Below are 24,530 nucleotides of genomic sequence, written 5' to 3'. Positions count from 1 at the left end.
AGACCGAATTAACAAAGATCTCCTCAGACTCCACCTCAAACTCAGCAACAAGATCCACCCCGCACTTTGGGACAAATCCAAACAACTCGCCGACTGGAGAGCCGAAACACAGACCACCCTCAAGACAGATACACACACCAACAAACTCCGAAGACTACAAGAACGCCAGAAACAAACCCCTCCTCCCTCACAGCCACACATGAAACAAACAGTGCATAACATCTCAGATAGGATCCTCACCAAAGCCGAAACCAATGTCCTTTCCAAAGGATTCAACTTTGCAGTCGCTCCCAAACACATCCCCACTGAAACCATTATATGTGGAGTTGAAACCAGCCTGACCAAAATCAACCCCGACGACGCAACAGAATCAGACTCGAAATCACCAACATCCTCTGCACCAGCAAGCCACCCAAAAGCAACTTACCCAAAGAGGAACAGACAGCACTACGTAACCTGAAAGAAGACACCAGCATAATAATCCTACCAGCAGACAAGGGCAACGCCATGGTGGTTATGAACACATCTGACTACCAAACCAAATTAACCAACCTACTCCAAGACTCCACATACAAACCCCTAAATACAGATCCCACCACCTACCTGGAAAAAACCACCAGATCCAAAATAAAAGCCTCCCCCATTAGCGAAGAGATCCAGCAAAGAATCATTCCCAGAGAGAAATCATCCAGATGCCCCAAACTCTATGGTCTCCCCAAGATATACAAAGAAGGAACCCCACTCAGACCTATAGTCAGCTCCATAGGCTCACCTCTACAAAACCTAGCCAAATTTCTCGCCAAACAACTACAGCCCTATGCAGAATCCATCACCTCACACGTAAAAAACTCATTCCAGTTTATAGAGATCATAAAGAAACAAAACTTACAGCCCAGCGACCTACTAGTGAGCTTCGATGTCATATCCCTCTTCACCCAAGTGCCTATCAAAGAAGCCTTGACAGCTATTCAAAACAAATATAACCCCCCCAAACACATCTTAGATCTGACCAACCACTGCCTATCCAACACATACTTCATCTATAATGGACAAAAATACAAACAAACAGAAGGAGCACCCATGGGATCACCCCTCTCACCTGTCATTGCCAACCTCTACATGGAACACTTTGAAACCCAAGCTCTAGAAAAATCGGATCACAAACCCAAACTCTGGCTCAGATACGTAGACGACACCTTCATAATCTGGCCACATGGGAAAGAAAAACTGGACAACTTCCTCACACACCTCAACAGCCTACACCCCAAAATACAGTTCACCATGGAAACAGAAGCTAACAACCAACTTCCCTTCCTGGATGTCTTAGTCTACAAGAAATCCAATGGCTCCCTAGGACACACCATCTACCAGAAGAAAACACACACAAACCGCTATCTGCACGCTCTCTCACACCACCACCCAGCACAGATCAACTCTGTAGCCAAGACACTCATCTCCAGAACAAAACGCTTAGCTGACGAACAACACCTAAAAACCGAACTACACACTCTCACCAATGTACTAACATCCAATGGATTCCATAGAAATAAGATTACAAACCTAATCCAAAAAGAAACCCCCACTAAAATCCAAGACAAAGAACAAGAAAACGGCAAAGCCCTCCTCCCATACATAAAAGGCACCACAGACAGAATCAGTAAGATCCTCCATAAACACAACATCAAAACAGCATTCTGCACAAACAGAAAAATATCCACCATCCTTAGAAACCCCAAAGATAAAATTGAATTAGAAAATCAAGGAGTATACGAAATCCCATGCACCACTTGTCCCACCACATACATCGGACAAACCAACAGAAGAATAAGTGCACGCATTGAAGAACATAAGAACTCAGTCAAAAAAGAGGAACCAACATCTTCCCTGGTCCAACACCTTAAAGCCACAGGACATGAAATTGACTTTAAAAATACCAGAACCATTGCCAAAAGTGAACATTTTAATAACAGAATAATCAGAGAAGCCATCGAGATAGAAAAACGCCCACACAGCATGAACAAGCGAGATGATACCTCCCGCCTACCAGCCATTTGGAAACCCGCCCTTATTGACAAACGACTCCCTAACCCCAAAATCTTAAACCCCTCTGCAACTCAGACTAACCTGAGCACAACGAAACAGAACACTCCCCCAGCCAATCAGAGCACAGCCAAGCCCCTAACCATTCAGAACACACCTCCACCCAATCAGAACACAGCCAAGCTCCCACCCAATCAGTTCATACCCCCACTGGCAGTTAAAAGGAAGAAACAGCTAAGACCACACATTGCTGCTCAAAGCACGAAGCTGAAAACACCAGCCTGAAGATGACGAATGGGACTTCGTCGAAACGTTGCCAAGACACTTCCAATTTTACGCGGGAGAAAACCCGAACAACCAAAGACCTATATACAAATACCCGCGAAAACCTCAGAAAACATATATATATATATATATATATATATATATATATATATATATATATATATATTTGTTTTCTGAGGTTTTCGCGGGTATTTGTATGTAGGTCTTTGGTTGTTTGGGTTTTCTCCCACGTAAAATTGTAAGTGTCTTGGCGACGTTTCGACGAAGTCCCATTCAGCACGAAGCTGAAAACACCAGCCTGAAGATGACAAATGGGACTTCGTCGAAACGTCGCCAAGACACTTCCAATTTTACGCGGAAGAAAACCTGAACAACCAAAGACCTATATATATATATATATATATATATATATATATACACACATACACACACACACATATATATACACACACACACCTATAATAAAGGTAAAAAAAGGATATATGCAGTATATATCTTCATTATCTTCATTTTAGATATCAAAAGGGTTTTGCTGCTCCGGGTGTTTTGTTTTTGGTGGGAAACAGGTCCAAGTGGCTCTTTGAGTGTTTTGGGTTGCATACCCCTGTTCTAGGATAAAATAACAAACTAGTCAGGATGTCTTTCTGTGCTATCAAACAAAAGCAAATTAGGGTTTTGGGAACTTCTTCCTCATTTCTTTTACGCGGGAGAAAACCCGAACAACCAAAGACACACACACACACACCACACACACACACACACACACACACATATATATATATATATATATATATATATATATATATATATATATACATACATACATACATACATACATACATACATACATACATACATACAGGTCTTTGGTTATTCGGGTTTTCTCCCGTATCAAATTGGAAGTGTCTTGGCGACGTTTCGATGAAGTCTCATTCGTCATCTTCAGGCTGGTGTTTTCGGCTTCGTGCTTCTTTGTTGAAACATCACCAAGACACTTTCGATTTGACGTGGGAGAAAACCCGAATAACCAAAGACCTACATATAAACACCCCGAAAACCTCAGAAAACACATATATATGTTTTTAAATGTTGTTTTAACAATAAATAACTGGAGTATACTCTTCCGGGAGATCGAAGATTGCATCATTGAACAAATATGCCCGGGATTCGTATTTTTACAACCATTAAGGACATGTATATATATATGTATATATATATATATATATATATATATATATATATATATATATATATATAGAGAGAGAGAGAGAGAGAGAGAGAGAGAGAGAGAGAGAGAGAGACAGATAGACAGATAGACAGATAGATAGATACAGAAAATGGAAAAGGGTACATTCATGCTGCTTCATAAATGTTTGCCCTGTAAGGCAGAAAATATACAATTTTTGATGTTTTTGGTGAAGGCTGATTCTACAGTTCAGTTCTGCTTTGACAGCATAAGCTTGGAAGCTTATATTCAGTGATTTTATATGAGCCTCCTGCCTGCAGTCTTGCACATTACTCAGGTGTGAAAAGTGACTCTAAGCTTTTCGATTCCTCTGAGGAAACTACTTTCCTTTCTGAAGTCTCAGCCATGGTTAGTGCGTCAGATTTATATCATCCAATAACCCTTGAAGCTAGAGTGACAAAATTGCTATCTTCCTTAAAAAATAAAACTACCCCTCCATTTGGAGGGGTAAGCAGTGAACAGGAAGAATATAATGCTTAAAGTCCCTCTAAAAGCCTCAAGTTTGAGATTATTCAAAGAGAATGCAGGATGATTTAAATAATGCATAGATCAGTGGCCTCTGTGAGGATGATTTCAACCACATCATTCTCCTGAAACTCCAGAACAATATTTATTGATATTTTAGAGATGTGCAAAGGCTAGCAACTATCTCTTTCCCCGTTAATTTGTTCCCTTGCTGAACTCCCTTTTCCAGCAGTCTAACTGAATGAACTAGACATATTCCACAGTAACCGTCAAAATTCTGCTTTAGGGAAAGGCAGATTTGAAATGGTCAAATCTGAAATACTCTCAGAGAGAAATTAACTTGTGATTTGTATGAGAAAACATCCTTTCCTGAAGCACAAGATCAGGATAAAGAAAACAACTTTTTCACAATGGGGAGGGGGGAAATGGGAATAGTCTAAACAGTAGTATGAAAATTATTTTGGGCTATTTTTTTTTATTCTTCATTCATACCATGGGAAATATTTTTAATGAGAAACATGGAATATATTTTATACATTCTGCTTCAGTAAAATCCCCAGAAGAAGCTACTTTTGCACATAGAAGCAGAATTTAAGGGCAGAGAAGCGTTGCCTTTTCTTTTCAAAATTTATTTACAGAAATGCACACAAAGACTTCAGAGAAACTCAAATGCTAGAATTGAATGGTTCTTCTCTTAACTTTGGATTAATCTTTTTGGAAGATGGGATGGTTTCCACCATGCAAGTATGAAGAGAAGGATAACGGAACAACCTTGAAATTTGAAACAGATAGAAACATGGTTATATCTATTTATTTGAATGAGTTTCAATCTTTAGGACCAGATTAACTGCATCTTGAGAACTGGAGACACTTGATGGTCTGAATGTTTCCATACTGCCACTGGAAAATTCAGATGAATGAATGTCAGATGATCGGAAGAAGAAATATAACTCTGTCTTCAAAAAAGGGGGGAAAGTCATATATCTATAACTGAATCAGGTTAACATTGATATTCTGGAAATGTCTGGAGTATAGAGATATATCAGTAAGTAACTTGTAAACAAGTGACTATTATTAGAATTCAACATGGATTCGTAGAGAACACATTTTTTTAAAAAAATGCAAGCTTTGTCTTATGTTTTGATGAAGTAATTAGTAGATTGTGGGAATACTGGTGATATATTGATTTCAGCCAAAATTTAGCAAATTGCCCCATGGCATTCTGATTAGTAGGTTGGATGGCATTCAGCTAATTGTATAGATAGCTGTCTCAAAATTTGTTTCAAAGTGTGCTTATGAGTGTTTCTTCATCAGTTTGTAGTGAGTATTGAAAGGAATGCCAAAAGTTCAATTATGGCCCTTGTACCCTTCCACTTTGGTATAATGAATTGGATGAGGAGATCTGAGAAATGCTGATCAAATTTGCAAAATGGCATAAAACGTGGTGGGGATGCTATTACCTTAGAATTCAGAACGATTGTGCTAGGTTATACAAATGACATTAAAATAAGAGGGTGAAATTTGACAATGATAAAGGAAAATCATATGAACAGTTTACAATAAGAAATACCCAGTTAAGCAATAATTTCCAAATCATGGGCCACAATGCTCAACTTTATTTAACATTGGCTAGACCTAAGTCCCATCTCAAATGTTCTGTCAAGTGGAAATCACATTCTCAAGCGGGAAAGGGAACAAGTTCATAAAGAATCCATAGGTGATTAAAGAATTAGGAATTAAATTCTAGGAATATTGTTTGCCAAAGCGTAATAGTTAATCAGAGAAGTGATCAGCTTCCTTTCTCTATTTTTAAATAAAGATTAGATCATCTCCTGTTGTGGAGTCTTTAATTAAGATTCTTGCATTGATCCTATATTTCCTTTTAGTGATAGGATTCTATGAAATTGCTTAAATCCCACCATGTTGAAATGAATAAACTCACTATAAATCATTTGCTCTACAACTGCTTTTTTTCCTCTATCTACAATTATTGGATATTTATTTAATAAATATTATAAATAGGCATGTATAATTATGCAGCATTTTAAAACCCTTTTCTATTTACCTCCTTACTTATATGCTTACATGTGCATTTATGAACAATTAATGCAATTAAATTTAAAGTCTTATCTTCTATGAATTGAATCTCATATAAAAAAATTATAAAATAACAAACAACATGCAAATATTGTGTATATATCTCTGTCTGTCTGTCTGTCTATCTATCTATCTATCTATCTATCTATCTATCTATCTATCTATCTATCTATCTATCTACCTATCTATCTACCTATCTATCATCTATTTATGTATCTATCTTTTAATCTTCCTGATAAAAGTATGCCTTCTTTGTAATTTCCGATTCTGTGTTTCACAGTTTTTTAATGGAGTTATGATATAAAATTTCTTACAGAACTATGGTGATGTAAAATTTATAGATGATTGAATAAGTTAAATGTTTATACTTCAATGGGCCATATCTGTATTATAGCTAACCTACTTTTAAGGATATGTTTCAAAAATATTATAAAGCAGTGCACATTTGGCTGGGGGGATCTTGATCTATTTCAATGGCACTGATATGAAAAAATGTTCTAAGAAAAGTATTAAAAATAGTTTTTTATGCGTCATTTTCCAGTTACTGATTTTGACACAATCATACATTCATTTATTTCATCAAGATAAAAAATAGTCAATTCCTATCTCTTGAATTTTCATTTGATCTAGTCTAGAAACATTAGCTGATAGTTTGTGAAATGGAATAACATATTCATTGAAATGTATTGAATATTTGAGAGACAATTGTATCTCCATTTGTGTGTTAGACTGGATGCTTCCAAAATTAATAGTTTGGCCCCACACTCTGCATGGATTTATGCTTTATAAACTGTACCCTATTCATACAAACTGGAATGTACAATTAAATGTACTGTTCCTTTTCAAGAGAAATAAAGCATATCTTATTAAAGAAAAATAGCAGCTTTCACATCATACACTGAAAGTTTAATGTTTTATAAAATTAAAGGTCAGTAAAGACTGGAGTCATAAAGACATTTAGAAAGATATAAAGACTACATATTTACTTTACTTATATAGGATTGCAATGAAATAGTAAGACTGCAATCAATTGTAAGTTCCATTCTTTCATAGAAAATCTGTTTTTATTCATATCCCAGAAGACTCTCTGTGACTTTTTGAGGCCCTTAAAGTAATAATGTATAGTAATAATCAACATATATTTTAATGCATCATTTTTATTTGTTGATTTATTTATGGTCATCAACTATGATAAATAAAATTATAAATTGGATTATGATGTAAAAATGTTAAGAAAGATTAAGTTAATGGAACCAGGTATTATTTATTTGATTTTTATCATGGCTTTATTAATTCATAAAAATGATTTTTTATAAATAACTCAAGACAGCAGACATGCATAACACTTCTTCCTCATCCTATTTTCCCCACAACAATCCTATGAGATGGTTTCAGAGAGAGAGTGACGGGCCCAAAGTCACCCAGCCAGCTTTCATTCCTAAAGCAAGACTAGAACTCACAGTATCCTAGTTCTAGCACCTTAACTATTACATCAAACTGGCTTTTGTGGTAATGTTGGTCTTTTAAGCTTTTTCTCAAATATGATCCTATATCCAATCAAACTGCCTTGGTAATACTGGAATGTGAATATAAGTGTAAGGTATAAATATTAGATTTTTAGTAAGAAACAGCTAAACATTAGTCTACAAGATATGATGAAAGCTAGGAATATAATATTTTCCCCAGTATTAAAAGCAAATTGTATTTTTTCCCATGAATTTCAGAAGTTTGAGAAGCATGACTAGTATGGAGGGGACTTGAATATGGCTGTTAATTTTCCAAACAGAGCCACATCCACAATCACACACAAACAAATCTTTCTCACCAAGGTAAAAAAACAGATTAGCTCAATCTCTTGAGTATGTAATCTAGCTTTCCCCAAATAGGACTATCAAGATTGTTTCATCTATCTAGGTATAATATATATTATAATTATAATTCCAATCAGTGTCATCATAAGCTTCTAGAGGGCATTACACTTAGGATAATTAGGAAGACATTTAGCGAAACATAGGTGTTCCAACTGGAATGTAATAGATACCATCTTTTCTTGCACTCTCTAAGGTAGATGTACTGTTCCCATAAACCAGCTGTATAATTCATTCAGATCGAAAAACCAGAGAGATTACTGCCTCCATTTGTTTCAGCATATTCATCTCACTTTCTGCTTTGCTCATAGCTTGCCATGGCAAGCAAATTCATCCTCTCCTATCAAGTTCTAGCTCCTGATACAGTGGCACACTTTGATAAAATAATGTCATTGAAGAGAGGATGAAGCTGTAATTACAATCAGAGTTCAAACTCACAGGAGATGGCAAAAATTAAATGTGCTAAATCTGTGACATTTTGATTATCAAAAATGTTCCCCAAATCTTGTAGATGACTATATTTAAATGTGTAGCTAAGTGGCTCCTTATAAATCAGTCATAATTGTTCAGCGTCCTGCTGCAGAAGCCACTGTCAGTTTTCCCCTCCTTGTGAAATTCTACATTTTGATTAAGAATGCACAGAGGTATGAATAATAATCACCTCCCCCATTAGCCCCTTTCCTCACTCATAAATGAATATTTTCACTGGAATCAAGTTAGATATATATAATAGAACATATTGAATGGTTGTTACAACAGTCTCAGATATAAAGCACTGGGAGAATAAACCTTGACTCCTTTATAATGAACATCCTCCAATTACAATTATTGGGCACAATCCAAAATCCAACTATGTAAATTCTCATGCAATCCCTTAAGTAAGCTCCAGAACAAAACAAATGTGAATTTGATAAAGAAGAATGCTAATAAACTGATTCATGAATAAATACAAGCAAAATATCTCAATTTTGCTGTTTTTATTTGTTTTAAAATTATAACCAGAAATTACCTGGAAAAGAAAAAAAATCACATGGGATGGGGTAAAAGCTATGCACATGCATATCTGAAGATCCTTGGTGTTCTCTGAGCCTAGTGGTTTTCTTGCAGATTTTTTTTTTTTTTTTTACCAAACATCAGCAGCACTGATGATGTTAACTAGCTTGGTAACGAAATGTCTGCAAGAAAACCATCAAGCTCAGAGAGCATCAAGGACCTCTCAGTTCAACCTTGAGCTCTAAATATACTCTTCTATCAGCATGTACACATCTGTTGTGCTAGTTCCACCAAAATGGTGTAAAAAATAGTAAGAAAAGAGAAGAAGAAAAAGAAATGTGTGAAATGAGAAGAAGAAAAGGAACCACAGCTACATATAGTTTAAACTATTGTACCTTTTCAGAACTTTCTATCCTGCAAGCCATCCTTGCTTTTTTACCATATGGAAGTTTAACTTTTCACTATTTTCTTAGGGGCTAATCACTTTCATCTAATCACAAGTTTATCAGCTTTGTCTTCCTTTTGGATACATTCACTTTTCCTTCATGTATTTCTTTTGTAATTCTGCCCTTGTTCATTCTCTCTATAGGAGAAATACATGTATTAAGGTATTTCTTCCTTACTGATGAATATTTTTTATATTGAATCCACATCAATTCAGCATACAATAATTCATTATCCTATTTCTTCATGTTTTATCACATATATTTCTTAAATACCCTGTTCTTTTTGTATTCAACTATTTTTAGGAGCCTTCTGATATACCTAACTTCCATATAGCAACATCCTGTACAGAGATAATTTCCAGTTCTTTTATAAGACATATTTCTTGGAAGAGACCTTATATTATTCACTATTCTGCATATCTTTTTTTCCATTTTTCCCATCTTTAATAAATATTCTGTTAAAGGTTTCCCCTATTCAGTTGTGACCAATTCAAGTAGAAAATCTCCAATTCCTAGCCAAGAGAGTCTACATTGTCTGAGAGACTTTTCCATCATCATGTGGCCCCCATGAAAGTACAGAACACAGTAACCTTCCCACTAAAGCAGTGTCTATTTATCTACTCACTTTTGCTTGCTTTCAAACTGCTAGGTTGACAGGAACATAAAAAATGCAGAAGCTTCCAAATATTCTGGAATATCATGGCAGCCTCATGTAGAGTGCATCACAGTACACACTATAACTTATGATCACAGTTGAGCCCAAAATGTCTGTTGCTTAGCAAGGCAGTTGCTAAGTGAGTTTTGCTCCATTTTATGACTTTTCTTGCCACAGTTGTTAAGTGAATCATTGTAGTTGTTAAGTTAGTAACATGGTTGTTAAGTGAATCTGGCTTCCCAGATTCGCAAAAGGTGATCACATAACCCTGGGACATTGCAACCATCTGAAATATGAGCAATTGCTAAATGTCAGAATTTTGATCACACAACCATGGGGATGCGACAAAGTTTGTAAGTGTGAAAAATGGCCATAAGTTCCTTTTTTCAGTGATAACTTTGAAAGATACATAAAAGATTGTATCTGTAATCCAGATGACCAGGCATGAATGACTGAGCACAGAGCTGCACAATCCAGAAAAGAGCACAACTAATGGTCAAATTAAAGGAAGGAGTTAACATGTGAAAAATGATTTCTTAGACCAGTTTACAAAACTGAGTCAGGCAGCTTAATGTGATAAAGCCATGTATTTCTTGGTAACTACTGTGGAATGGAATTCTTAAACATCATAACCTACTATGCTTCCCAACTTCCATTCTGAGCCTGTTATATTTTGGAGTAGCCCAACAGAAGAGCTGTCAGCCATGTCTCCAAGCCAGATCAATCATTTCATCCAGGATTAAATTCTGCGTATTAGATATTTAACCAGCACCTGACATGGCACTGAAAAACAGGAGGTTAGCTTGGAATAGCTGCTATATTTGTTCTACTGTACTACTGCTATAATATTATCTTTGTGTGAAAGTTTTAAAAGACTCACTAGAAGTAACTGGAGTGCTTTAGTCTAGTTAGATGAACAGTCTTTCATATTTTAATACCTTTTTTAATTGTGGAAGAACCTGTTTTAACTAAGATTAAATACTTTTCACTGAAAATATGATACATACATACATTTTTCCCACTTTAACCAATAGAAGTTTAGAATATTAAAGTAGATTATGTTTATTTATGCTGTTTTAAACATTCATCCTTTATTTAGACAAAGGAAGTTTCTTAAGTTTCACACATATACTCAATCTTCTAATAATAGCTAACTATAGCAGAACATATGATGAGCTACAAAGTATATTAGAAGATAATTAGCCACATGAATAATTAAATAAATCATTTTTAGCTATTAGGATGTTGTTCAGTTTTCCATTTATAGTGGTTATTTCTCATTCCAAGGTATGGAGATGTCCCTTTAGAAAACTAGATTCTCAGAGTAATTCTTGTATTTTATCACTAGTAAAATAGTACGTCTTTGCTGCCTCCTCCCCATCCCCAGGAATTACCATTTCATCTTTTCAAAATGAAGTTCCTGCTCTTTTCTTTTCTTTTTTTATTATTCTGAGGAATTCCATAGTAGTCCTCTCCTAAACTAAAGAGTTTTAGGGTTCTATTGACTTTTTCTTTTTTCTTTCTTTTTTTCTTTTTTTGCAGTTCCAAATGCATCTACTCCAAATGCACTGCAGCTGATTTTTTTTTCCTGTCTAGGCAAGCTACTGTCAATAATTTCTATGTATGGGATTTATACCATCCCAAATTCAGTATATTGGAGCACTTGGGGAACCCTCTGGAAAAGAGGAGAGGAACTGAATGGACAACGAGAGGATAGGAGCCCTTGTTTCTAAAGTGGGAAGTACTTGTCCTTCTAACCTTTTTAAAGTAGCACTTCAACTCTCATCTATAATATAGATGATTATTTCCAATTTGGACATTTCAAGGTTTAAACCAGGAAAAGATGGCTTATATTTAAATAGTTCCAAGGTAAGTGGAACTTTTTTTTATATTTAAATAGTTCCAAGGTAAGTGAAAATCTGTCCTTTCTATATTTATTTTGAACCTTGCCAGTATACCTTCTAAAATATAAACAAAGCAAATATTTATTAAGGTCATTGACCAGCATAAGGAGTGTAGGATACAGACATTTAACAAGCATAGAAGATGCATCAGAGTCTTTAAAAATGAAAAGCTAAAGATATAAAAGACATGAACAGAAAGCGTATGTATATGTACTGTATATGTATGCATATATATATATATATATATATATATATATATATATATATATTCCTATATATTCCTGTGTGTGTGTGTGTGTGTGTGTGTGTGTGTGTGTGTGTGTGTGTCTGTGTAGAAGCACGAAGCCAAAAACACCAGCCTGTAGATGATGAATGAGACTTTGTTGAAACGTCACCAAGACACTTCCAATTTGATGTGGGAGAAAACCCGAATAACCAAAGACCTACATACAAACACCCGCAAAAACCTCAGAAAACAAATATATATCTCAATGGCACCTATTTAAATCACTTAAGATTTGCAGATGATGCAGACCTAGAAGAGCTAGAAAGATACATACAAGAGATGCACAAAGTAGGAGAACATTTGGCTTAAAAAATAACCTTAAAATAAGATCCAGATTATGTTTAATAAATTCACCAAAGAAATATTTTATATATATATATATATATCTGGAGAAGAACTAGACATAGACACCTTAGCTCAGTGATGGCGAACCTTTTAGAGACTGAGTGCCCAAAAACTGGCCCTGCCCCCACTCCACCCCTTGCCCTGCCCCCACCCTGCCTACCCTCAGGGCCACTCACTGCCTCCAGAGGCCGCCGCAGATCGCCCAGGCATGATGGTGTGTGAGGGCAGAGTCTTGTCTACGCTGCCTGGCTGCCATGACCTTGACTGTGCTGTTCCGCACTCGGGGCCGACTGTCCTCCAGGGGGGCTGCTGGTGAGGAGGGGGTCATGGGGGAAAGGCAAGGCTGGGGCAATGGCACGTCTGCCCAAAGAGAGGGCTCTGAGTGCCGCCTCTGGCACCTGTGCCACAGGTTCGCCACCACTGCCTTAGCTAATGCATCTCAGTTGAAGGTGATACAATAAAGGAAATTGAACATCATGTTAAATGTGGTTGGCCGGCTTTCGGTAAGTTGAGCATAATTTTCAAGAACAACCTCCCCCTATGCCTGAAGAGAAAAGTTTTAGATCAGTGTGTGCTACTTGCTCTAACATATAGTGATAAAATTGATACAGAAGCTACGAGTGAGGCAAATAGCCATTGAAAGATAGATGCTTGGCATTACATGACAAGATGGAAAGACCCGCACATGTGTTAGGGAAAAAACAAAAATATACAATATCATCAAGAGTGTAAAAGAATTTAAATGGAAAGTGGCCAGTCACATAATGAGAAGAACTGATGGCAGGTGGACCAAGGCAGTCATAGAATGGATCCCACTCGATAAAAATCATCCACGAAAGAGATCTCAAACAAAATGGATCAACGGCATCAGCAAGCAGTGCAGGCCCAATTGGCAAAAGAAAGCTCAGGGCCATATAGGTTGAAAACATGCAGAAGAGGCTTTCATTCTGTAGCAGATAGACAATGGTTAAAATGATGATAATGAAAATTGCATTTTCTAAACTGTTTCTAACTTTTTATGTTGACATTTCTGGGTCTATCATGTTTCAGCTAAGAGGATCACATTTGTGATGGAAAATCAGCATGCAAATAGTTAAAATAAAAAGAAAAAAAATGAAACATTAAAATGTTTTGAGTTATGGAAATAATCAATTAGATTAATGCAAGTTAAGATTAAGACAACCAAATGTATTTGGCAACCTATACTGATGGCAGTAGAACAAACTGTCATCGGTATGTTCTACCAACGGCACAAGATTAACACATACAAACTTACAATAATTTTCTTTAAAATAAAGAAACAAATAGATGAATAGACAGACAAAGAAAACATTCTAAATACTGTAAGGAATTTGCACAAAAAATATTGCTGTAATGCACTTTGATATCCTGAATCTGTTATCTTTTAGTAAAATTTTGCAAACAATACTGGAATATATGTATAGGATCCATATTTCTATTCTTTTTCTTCAATCATGATGCTTTTTTCTAAATGTCTGCGCTTTTCTAAAACAAAGGTAGAGTACTTCTTTATATAGCCCATTGGGAATTCTTTGCCTGAATCAGCACATCTGCTTTTGCTATTTAATTTTCTCCTTCTTTTGACATAATTGTACAATTCTTGCTACTTTATGTTCCAATCAATTTGAGCTAGCCAAAATTGCAATTACAATCAATGCTCATATTGACAAATGCAGAGCAATAATGAGAAACTGTAAGTCAGTAATAAACATGTGCTGTGATTTTAACAGCTTGCAATGAAGAAGGGATGGGCCTATTGACTAAGTTATAAACTATCCATAAGTTATTTCCAAATCTTAAATGGGAAAGTGCTTTCCCGTATGCTCATGGGCCATTCTCAACACTGAAATACATATATATAGACCAGTGATGGCGAATCTTTTAGAGACCGAGTGCCCAAACTGTAACCTAAAACCCACTTATGCATTGTCGGGTGCTGGGTGGGCATGGCCCATTGGGTGGGCATGGCCCATTGGGTGGGCGTGGCCCATTGGGTGGGCGTGGCCCATTGGGTGGGCATGGCTGCGGTAGTAATGGCAGACTGGATGGGATTAAAAAGTTCAATCAATCAATTCCAATTTTGCAAGATTTTTTTCCCGTGAGAGGTTAAAATTGACTGATTGATTGAACCTTGTTTTTTTTTTTCACACAGTGGCGGAGGCCTAAAGCGAAAAGGTTTTATAAAACCCAGCTGAAGGCCTAGGACTGAGGTGACGGTGCGCCTGCCCACAGAGAGGGCTCTGAGTACCGCCTCTGGCACCCGTGCCATAGGTTTGCCACCACTGAAATAGGCACATGGTAAAGGGTAGCTAAAGAGATGAATAAAAAAATATCAGCTTGATAGCGAAGATTGCACTGCATTAGTAATAACATCACATCACATCACAGCATAGAGAGCTGACAAATGTAAATTTGTACTCTTTACTACAGTATAGGAAATCTTCATCTGGAGAGCTTTTCAGCCCTTGGCATGGCTTCAGAATCTCATACCTTGGTTCCCACTTTTTCAATTACCGTATATTCTGGTGTATAAGATGACTTTTGAGAGCGTTGAAACAGGCGCTGAACTCGGGGGTCATCTTATACACCGAGTCGTCTTATACGCCAGAAATAAGGTAGTTTCTGGCATATAAGATGACTTTCTAGGCAGGTGACTCGGTGTCGATTGTCTTATACACCAGAAATAACGTAGTTTCTGGAGTATAAGACAACTTTCTAGGCATGCGACTCGGCGTCGATCATCTTATACACTGGAAATACCGGTAGTTTCCGGCGTATAAGATGACTTTCTAGGCATGCGACTCGGCGTCGATCATCTTGCGACTCGGCATCGAACTCGGGGTCATCTTATACGCCGGGTTGCCCTATACGCCGCAATATACGGTACTAACAGCTCATGAAGTTTTGAAAGGTGAACCAAAGATATCATTCAAATACACCCAGATTTCATGAGCTATGGTGGTTTTTCATTTTTGTTCATAGATATTTTAAATGTTTAGGGGGGGGGAATTCCTTCTAAGAAATTTTTGTCAAAAACTGAAGTGTATGCTCTAGTTCAGTGTTTCTCAACCTTGACAATTTTAAGACATATGGACTTCAATTCCTAGAATTCCACAGCCAGCAATGCTGGCTGTGGAATTCTGGGAGTTGAAGTCCACATGCCTTAAAATCGTCAAGGTTGAGAAACACTGCTCTAGTTCTAGACATGATTCTATTACACCAAATAGTTTTTTCATGGCTTTGTAGCCAAATATCTATTCAAATTCAACAATATTTCTACATCTTACTGTTGTATGGAGCTAATAAGAATTAGATGAAAATAAAATTTCTTTTCAGATTAACTTGGGCCGTTGTGGCCTCAATCCCCCACCAAAAAAAAAAAAAATACTTCAGGGTTATTTTTAAAGTATAGAAATGGTCGGCCATTGCTATCTCTTCTTCAATGTTCTTGACTTCTTAGTTTAGTATGGATCATATGTTCCATATCTTGCCTCAACCCCTCTGTTTTGTTTTGTTTTTTCAACAGGAAGAAGTTTCTGTTTATAAAAGGTAGGATCAGTAGAAAACCTGGAGAATTTGAAGATTGAATTTCTCTTTGCAAATTCAGAAGTCTCCCTCCAACTGATGGAAGGATTAAATCAATTAATCCTATAGTTCTTATATTTCAGCTACTGTGGGAGTGCAGCCTTGAAACCCTGAGAAATAGTTGTGCACTTCTATTATTATGACACTTTCTATTGCTCTGGATTTGGTTATTCTACAGCAGAAATGAATCCATTTTTCTTTTCAAAACTTAGAGTGTGCAGACAAAGCAATGAGTGGAGAATCAAGGCAGATCAGGGCAAAAAAATATCATTTCTTCCTGTCTCAGGAATCAGAATAAGATTTCAAATATAATGCATATAGCAGAACATTTATTCCTACTTCTTCAAATCAATGTGCTTTTTTAATCAATAGTAACCTTGTAATAATAGTTAGGATTGTAGTCTTACATACATTTACTTCCAATATTTTATTCAATGGGATTCAAACATCTACTGCTGTACTTGCGAAGAAACCATTAATTTAGAAAGATGTAACTTTCAATCTTATATAGTGCTGATTTTATAATAGGAGATCTGTTTTTGATAGATGATGCACTTTATTCAATATTCAATAATTTGTGATTCAATAAATGATGTTTCTAGCTTGGTAAATGAACAATTTGCATTGACATTGATTTATTTTCCTGTTGGGGTGTACATTTATTTTAATAGCTGATATATTCATTTTAGTGTGGAGTTTGACAAATTCATAATATAATGTTCTTTCTTCTGTGGCTGTGATTTATAGGTTTTATTGCTCATATGTATATTTTGATTAAGCAGAATATAAAACATTCATTACACTCATTTTATATTTCCCAGAATTTGTAAATCTATATCAGTTGGCAAGTGCACTGGAGTTAGATGATAATCTTAAATCAGCCTTAGTGTGAGTTTTGAAAAAAAAATCTTAACTAGATATTAAGTGGACAGATGTATGATAAAATTGAATGTGTGTGTGTGTGTGTGTGTGTGTGTGTGTGTGTGTGAGAGAGAGAGAGAGAGAGAGAGAGAGAGAGAGAGAGAATGGTAAATTAAAAGTGTTATTTAAATTTAAATAAATATATGAACATAACTGATTTTCCCCATACTGGTTACATACGTCTCAGTATTGCATATAGATATATTAAGTACTTAATTTTCCTTATGCAGAATTATAGAAACTGATACAGGAGAAAGACTCCATCAAGACAACCTGTTCAAGTGTCAGTAAACATTAATTTACCTAACCACATTTATTTTTGTTTATTATAAGTTCCAGTTCAATTAGAACTGGACAGGATATCTAGTAGCATGTATGATGTCATAGTATTGCTCCAGTTTATTTGCTAAGAATTCTATGTCTCCCACAGATATTGGTTAATGTTACATGAACTTTTATTTCAAGGAAGATGTGGCACAAATGCTCCAATTAACTTCTTCTGAGCATGAAGCAAAACTAATTAAAAGTCTGTTCTTCTTAATTATGCCCAATGACTATGCACGGCTTTCAAATTATTTTTCAATTATTTCATATTTTTCAAATAATTTGTGCTGAAAATTTACTGTATATCAAAGAAAAAAAATAGAATATAGAATTTGCATCCAATGTTTTTATTGGACATCTTGTTCTTACAAAACTATTCTGAATTTTATTTTCTCACTCTTACTTGTTTTGTTTGTTTGTTTTTTGTTTCTTTTACTTTAAAAGAACTAATTAGGTAGTCCCGTAGGTGCTTTTTCAAGAGAGAAGTGGACTTTCTTATTTTTCTTTGAAGATGTTTCGATTCTCATACAAGAAGCTTTTTCAGCTTTTTGGATGAGAAGCGAAAAGCCTTCAAAGAAAAATAAGAAAGTCCACGTCTTTTGAAAAAGCATCTTTGGGACAATCATGACCTGGATGACAGAGAATCTCCATAAACTAATTAGGTAGTTTTATTATTAGTTTTATTATATTTATTTATTTATTCAATTTATAGAGCTGCCACCTCACATATGTGATGCTGGGTGGCTCATAAAGTTAAAATTATGCAAAATAAAATGCATCAAAATAAACCTCCCTTTTTACGACCCTATAATCCCTTAATTCAGGGTAGAGTCGGGGCGACTGGATGGAGCTGAGCATTTACTGGTTGGACGCCCTTCCTGATGCATTGCAGAGTTCACAGCAGATAGATTTTTCTTTGCGCTCTAGGAAAGAAACATCTGCCACTACCTAGAATTGAACTCTCAACCTTCTGAGTGGGAGGTGAGTATTTTTACCACTAGGCCACCATGCAGCTAATTACAAATCCATAAAAATAAATAATTAAAAACAATAAGAACAAAAAAATTAAAAACAAGTTAAAACAAATAACAACAAGAAAGCATAAAATGTGAGAGACTGACAACCAACAGTTTACAAATATTGCCATGTCACAGAATCCTTACCTTAATAGGGATCGTAAAGCTATGTCTTCAGGGTCTTCTGAAAGGCTTATAGGTTAAGAGCCAAACTAACCTCAGGAATGATGTTCCAAAAGGCAAATGTCATGACAGAGAAGATTCTCCTTCTGGGGTACCATCAATTAAAATTCCCTAGTGGACAGGATCCATGATATATCTTTTATGCTAGTTCTAAAGGTATGTAATTTTTTTACTTAATTGTTTATTCAGGCTAGCCTGAATAAATTTGACTAGAACATTCATTATATCTAAGATCAGGCACTTTTTTCAGTAGAGACAATCCTATTAATTTATCATGGAGGCCTCCTACTTGCAGGATCAATAATATTCTTTTGTAATAAATCTGTATGTATGTGCTTATAAATTTGTTATTTGCTAATTGATATTTCCTTTCATATAGGATCTTGAGTTGTACAGACTATTGCCTAATCCAGTTTTATCCCAGTAAGAATCCTCTTAGGCTAATTCATCCCCCATTCTGTGAAACTGGTGCAATAACAGTAATTAACCAAGCTTTATGGTGCATGCAGTGCTGAAATTGTAATTAGTGGTTCCCAAGTAAGTCAAATCTGGAAACCAACTTCATTTGTTTTTATTTATTACTAATATTTGTAAACTGCTTACTGATGTGACTCTGTGTGGTCTTTAATATATGAAAACTTCCATAAAAACAATTTAGCACTGAAATAGAATTTATTGTGATCTTATTAAATATTTCCCTTTCAAATGCCCTGCAGAAGACTACGTTCATCATTCATTCATTCATTCATTCATTCATTCATTCATTCATTCACAAATTTATACGGCCACACAGCCCACACACAGTGACTTCAGGCAGTTTACAGTATTAAAAATCCACAATATAAAACCCATAAAACCTTCACATCTGCAGCATCTATTACATGTTATACCATGTAGGACTTCCTGAAAAAAATAGAATCTAAACTTTAAACTTTAGATAACTTAAGATCAAAATAAAAGCTTGTCTTGCTGAACTTACATCTCTAGTTTTACTTATAGGTTATCTATTGAGGTCTCTGCCATACAGAGCTTTCTTCTCCAAGTGATTCAGATGGCCCCAATCATACTATCCTTTCAGAAGGCCTTGAAGACTTGGCTCTCCTCAACCACTGGGGCTAGGATGTTAATGGTGCCTAGTATGTTTGTTTTCTCTTTATATTTTAGATAATTTTCAAGGATGCTTATCTTCAGCAAATTCTGCTTAAAGCATCAAAATGTACTTTGTGTATTAGCTTCTGCTTCCCAGGTAGTAAATATACATGTAACTATGGCTGTTCACATATTTATGCAAAGGAAAGAGATAGAGGGGGTGACAAACAGTATGCAGATGCCCTGTATGTTAACCTAGGATTTGTTGTTTGATCTAGGCCAATAAAATATGGATTCATATTCCTACTGCTTAAGAAAATTGCTCCCACTCAGGTCTTCAGTTTGCAAACCAGAAAGGTAAAGTGATTTATAGCATTTTCCCCATTTTATGCTATATACTACCCGCAAACTCTGAAATTATCTCATCTTTCCCACTTATTTCCATCTTATCCCCTGAATGTTTATTTTTACGCTACTGAGTGGTTCAAGCAGTTAATAACATCTTTGTTTTCCTCTAAATAAAAAGAATATTTTCAAATCCAAAAATCCAAATTTTCTTTTTTTCTTTTTCCTCTGATGGACTTATTTGTAGTTTTCATATGTACATTTTCAGATAAATTTTACATTTCAAGTTCCTTCAGCTGCAGATCTGATGAACAGATTTAAACATCTTTGACTCCCTTTGTATGTTCTTTTCCCCCTTCTCTACAACTATTTTTCACAGAAGAAACTAATGGAGAAATCCAGGATGTTTCTCGTAGGAGATGATTGGAAATCAATCTTCTACTTAAAAAAAAAAAAAGGACTACAGCAGGATTGGAACAATGATACTTTTGAGAAAAAGATGAAAATGCTGTCTGTGTTCATTTTTTAAATTAAACATTCCTTCGACTCAGTGAAAAATAGAGTATCTCTCTATATAAATAGACATGAACTTTGAATGTGTATTTTCCTCCAGCATACCATTCCACTGAATCCGTGTATCTCTGATATTAGGAATAATGGTTTCCAGGTCAGATGGTTTGACTGCATGGCAACCTTGAATTCTAGACCTTTCATTTTGGAAATTAAGCATGCCATCTGAATTCCCATGGAATATTTCTGTAACCATAAGAGATTTCTCATGATTGTGCTGGAGGCATGAGTATACATAATGCATTTCAACATCAACTGACCTCTGACAACCCATTATTCTCCCTAGCACTTGGAGGCACTCTGAACAACAGCCTCAGGCAAGGTAGATTGCACTGGGGTTTTCCTATTTGCACATCCACTTATAGGAGAAGCTGCTTTTTCTAGCAGAATTTGGCTTGAGAAAGATATTTTAATACTCTTGTTTAATTGAATTCATCCAAACTGTTATTATCTTAGAGTAGCTTGTAAACAAAGCACAACATACATGCAGCTTGATAACAATCTATATCCATTAGGAATATTAAGCATCTCTTTGGATCTATTTTCTTTGCTGTTTTTAACATTACCAGCACCATCTTTTACACCCACCCACGGAGAGACATACAGAGAGAGACACACTGAGAGAAAGACAGCCACCAAACTAATTATTTTTGAATGAAAAGCTTATGCTTTACTAGGTGGAAATATATTTGCAGCTCAAGAAAAAAAATACATATTTCAGCAAAACAGAAACCTGAATCATCAGTAAATGAAATGTAGAACTTTATTTTGGATCCTTCATGCCTAGCTTATATTCATGGCATACCATGTAACACAGATGCAGAATTCATTCAGTTAATTCTTTCAAATTTGATATCCAGCTAGTGCAATACTATGTAATATTGCCATTCATTGCTCCTGTTCCATCTTGCTTTAACTGAGCTATTTAATAGTTCTGCTTGCTAAAAATGTATGGAGAGTTATGCATATTATTTGTTAATCATTTGTGGTTTTGAAAAGATATTGAAGAAAGCCCCAGTCTCATACATAGTAAAATTGATGATGTGCATGATGTATGATTAATTTCCTGCCCAATGGGCTCTAAATAACATGTATATAGCTTGGATTCACAGGCATCCTAATTGCCACTTGATTTCTTTTACAGGCAATTTTTTCCCTAGAAAAGGAATCTCAAGAGCAACGTCTAATTATATGGCGAAATATTTTGTATACATTCAATGGCATATTAGAGCTTTTCTGAACATTCTGATTTTGATTGAGAGTCACTGGCCTGATATATCATGTAGCACTCTTCTGCCAAAAGTAACATGCTAAAAACCTCTTCCCACAGTTATTTATCCTTTATCTTATGCCTCATTTTTTTATCTTTGTAATTATGTGTATTAAAATAGAGCTGCAATTTGTATAACTCTGCAGAGATCTGAGATTGTTTATAGAATGATGCTTAGAAGCTTATTTTCTTTTCAATTCTCTTGCCCCATCCAAATTTATTGGGTTTTTTAATTCTAATTTTACACGTATGTATGTATGTATGTATGTATGCATGCATGTATGTATGTATGTATATCAGATAAAGAACCTCTTAATAAAGAAGGAAAAATGGAATTCATAGTATCTCAAAAATGTTCTTTCTTTCTCTTTCTTTCTTTCTTTCTTTCTTTCTTTCTTTCTTTCTTTCTTTCTTTCTTTCTTTCTTTTTCTCTTAGAAAAGAAAGGAAAGGAACAGTTTTCATGACTAAAGTGCTTTCCAGGTTTCCCTGTAGCTAGGTCAGCTAGAATTGCCCTGTGTCACATCCATCTTTGAAATTTTCTCATGGTAGTTCATCAGTTATTTGAAATCCAACCATTTTATTTTGTTGGAACAGAGATGGTCAATTCATGTGAAAAAAGATAGGCAGCACTAAGCAAGATACTCCTTTTGTGCTCCCTAATACACAGTAAACATAAAAGCCAAGATGTGTCTGTAATCATTCCTGCTAGTGGACTCCAGCAGCTTGCTGTAAACTGAGGAGTTCAAGACTCCATTTAACTTTTAATGCCTCTTCACTACTGAATTTCCAGAGAGATGTGAAGATTGAAATCAAATAGTCTTTTCATACCTAAGCAATGGGTGCCAAAGAAAGAAGAATCTCCAGGTCGCTATCTTAAACAACACAGTAATCAACTATGCAGAAACAGAATATAAGAGTATAGTAACAAAGGCTCTTCAAAAATTTTATCTATTCCAGAATTCTTGTGAAATTGCCAAAATTCCATTTTAAGCACCAATTTCCACAAGTTCTATTGTGTTCTAAATATTTGTGTAAGAATGAAGGCATAATGATGATTTGCACTAAAGCTTTGTAATGAAACTATTCTGGAACACTCATATTACATTATGAGCACTGGATTCCACATTACCAAGTTCTGCAGGTTGCCATATTAGACAAAGGGGCACAGCTGTTTAAATAGTCCTTCTGAAAAATAAGTTCTTTCCCACTTCTCTTTCTTTTCCACTTAGCTTGGCAAAAAGTTTGTGGGGCAGTCTACAGCTCTGATGGGAAAAAAAAAATAACTTCAAGATGCTACATACAAGATGGGAGTTTTGCTGTCACACTAAGAGAAAAGCCTTATTCTAGTCCTGTAACTTATTTCATCTTTTCTTAGGAGCAGCACTATTAGAGACTAACCTAATGTTATATATTTGATGTAGTTTAATTATTTGATTTATATCTACTCTGGCAAGCACTAATTTGTACTTTTTGTATTGGATGGATTGTATAACAGATATTCTTCATACTCCATATTTCCCAGCTCAAAACCTGGATATATATGGATGGATGGATGGATGGATGGATGGATGGATAGATGATGGGTGGATGGATGGATATTTTCAAGGAGATAGATGCAGAGAGAGATGATAAAGATGATAGACATCATATACTGTCAAATGTCAGGCAATGTCCAGGAGCCAGAGAATTGGTTCTTTGAGATTCAGAGACATTGTACATACCAGTAAGTAAAGGATTTTAGACTTTATTATTAGCTTAAACAGACATATTTAAGCAAAAACACAAAAGGATAACATACTGAGCAAAATGGTGACAAATCTCCATTAAGCTGTTGGGAACCCCAGTGAAACAACTGTGGAGAGACCCAAAACTAGGCAAGCTACACAGCACCCAGAGCTAAGTTTGTGACAACTAATTTAGGGGGTTTCACAGAAAGGAATAGTGGAAAATAATATTTCAGATTGAAATAGTATTTAAAATAGTACAAATAGCTCCCTACATGGTCAAGTAATGTTGGGACAACTGATTTTAGTTTTAAACATATCTGATGGGTTCTAGCAAAAGGGACCTTAGACTATATTGAATAAGGTCAGTTACTGTTTGCTATGAAAAAGCACATGAACAGCTCTGCTGCATTAGGCTGAAGCCCATCACTGTAGAGGATTTTGCTTTCATTGACATCAACAAAATGCTGCTTGTGTCCTTTCCTTAGAAAAGGAAGTGAAGGCCTCAGGCTAATATGAATTATCTCCCAAGGTATCAAAGGAACTATTGAATGTGATTACAGACTCTCTTTTTTTAGTGAGGTGTCAAACGATTGAAAGAAAATGTCATCCCCCATCTTCAAAAATCAGAAGAGAAGAAGAAGAAGAAGAAGAAGAAGAAGAAGAAGAAGAAGAAGAAGAAGAAGAAGAAGAAGAAGAAGAAGAAGAAGAAGAAGAATCAAGTATCAAGTACTTAGGAGCTGAGGGCTTGGCAGCACAAGGAAACAACAGCCAACAACTTAATAGTCAGCCACAGGGGAAGGAGAAGGAGAAGGAAGAGGAGGAGGAGGAAGAAGAAAGAAGAAAGAAGA

At 35.6% G+C, this 24,530-nt stretch overlaps 1 long non-coding RNA gene across 4 annotated transcripts in view; it reads left to right on the top strand.

The window, feature by feature from the left end:
* Positions 1–24,394, top strand: part of LOC120317268 — a 104,281-nt gene extending 79,887 nt beyond the window's left edge. The window contains exons 2-6 of one of the 4 annotated variants that reach the window (XR_005559186.1): positions 11,638–11,964; positions 18,306–18,462; positions 19,680–19,816; positions 20,048–20,126; positions 24,258–24,394. This is a non-coding gene — a long non-coding RNA (uncharacterized LOC120317268). Of the gene's footprint in view, positions 1–11,637; positions 11,965–18,305; positions 18,463–19,679; positions 19,817–20,047; positions 20,127–21,828; positions 22,166–24,257 lie in introns of those variants that run through there. The other 3 variants (XR_005559187.1, XR_005559185.1, XR_005559188.1) reach the window with 3 other exon arrangements.
* The last annotated feature ends 136 nt before the right edge of the window (positions 24,395–24,530 follow it).

This window comes from Crotalus tigris, unplaced genomic scaffold (genome assembly GCF_016545835.1).
Source record: "Crotalus tigris isolate CLP2741 ecotype Arizona unplaced genomic scaffold, ASM1654583v1 scf7180000019576.727907, whole genome shotgun sequence".
Lineage (NCBI taxonomy): Eukaryota > Metazoa > Chordata > Lepidosauria > Squamata > Viperidae > Crotalus > Crotalus tigris.
Note: the sequence above shows the minus strand (reverse complement) of the source record. Positions and strands in the feature narration are given on the sequence as shown.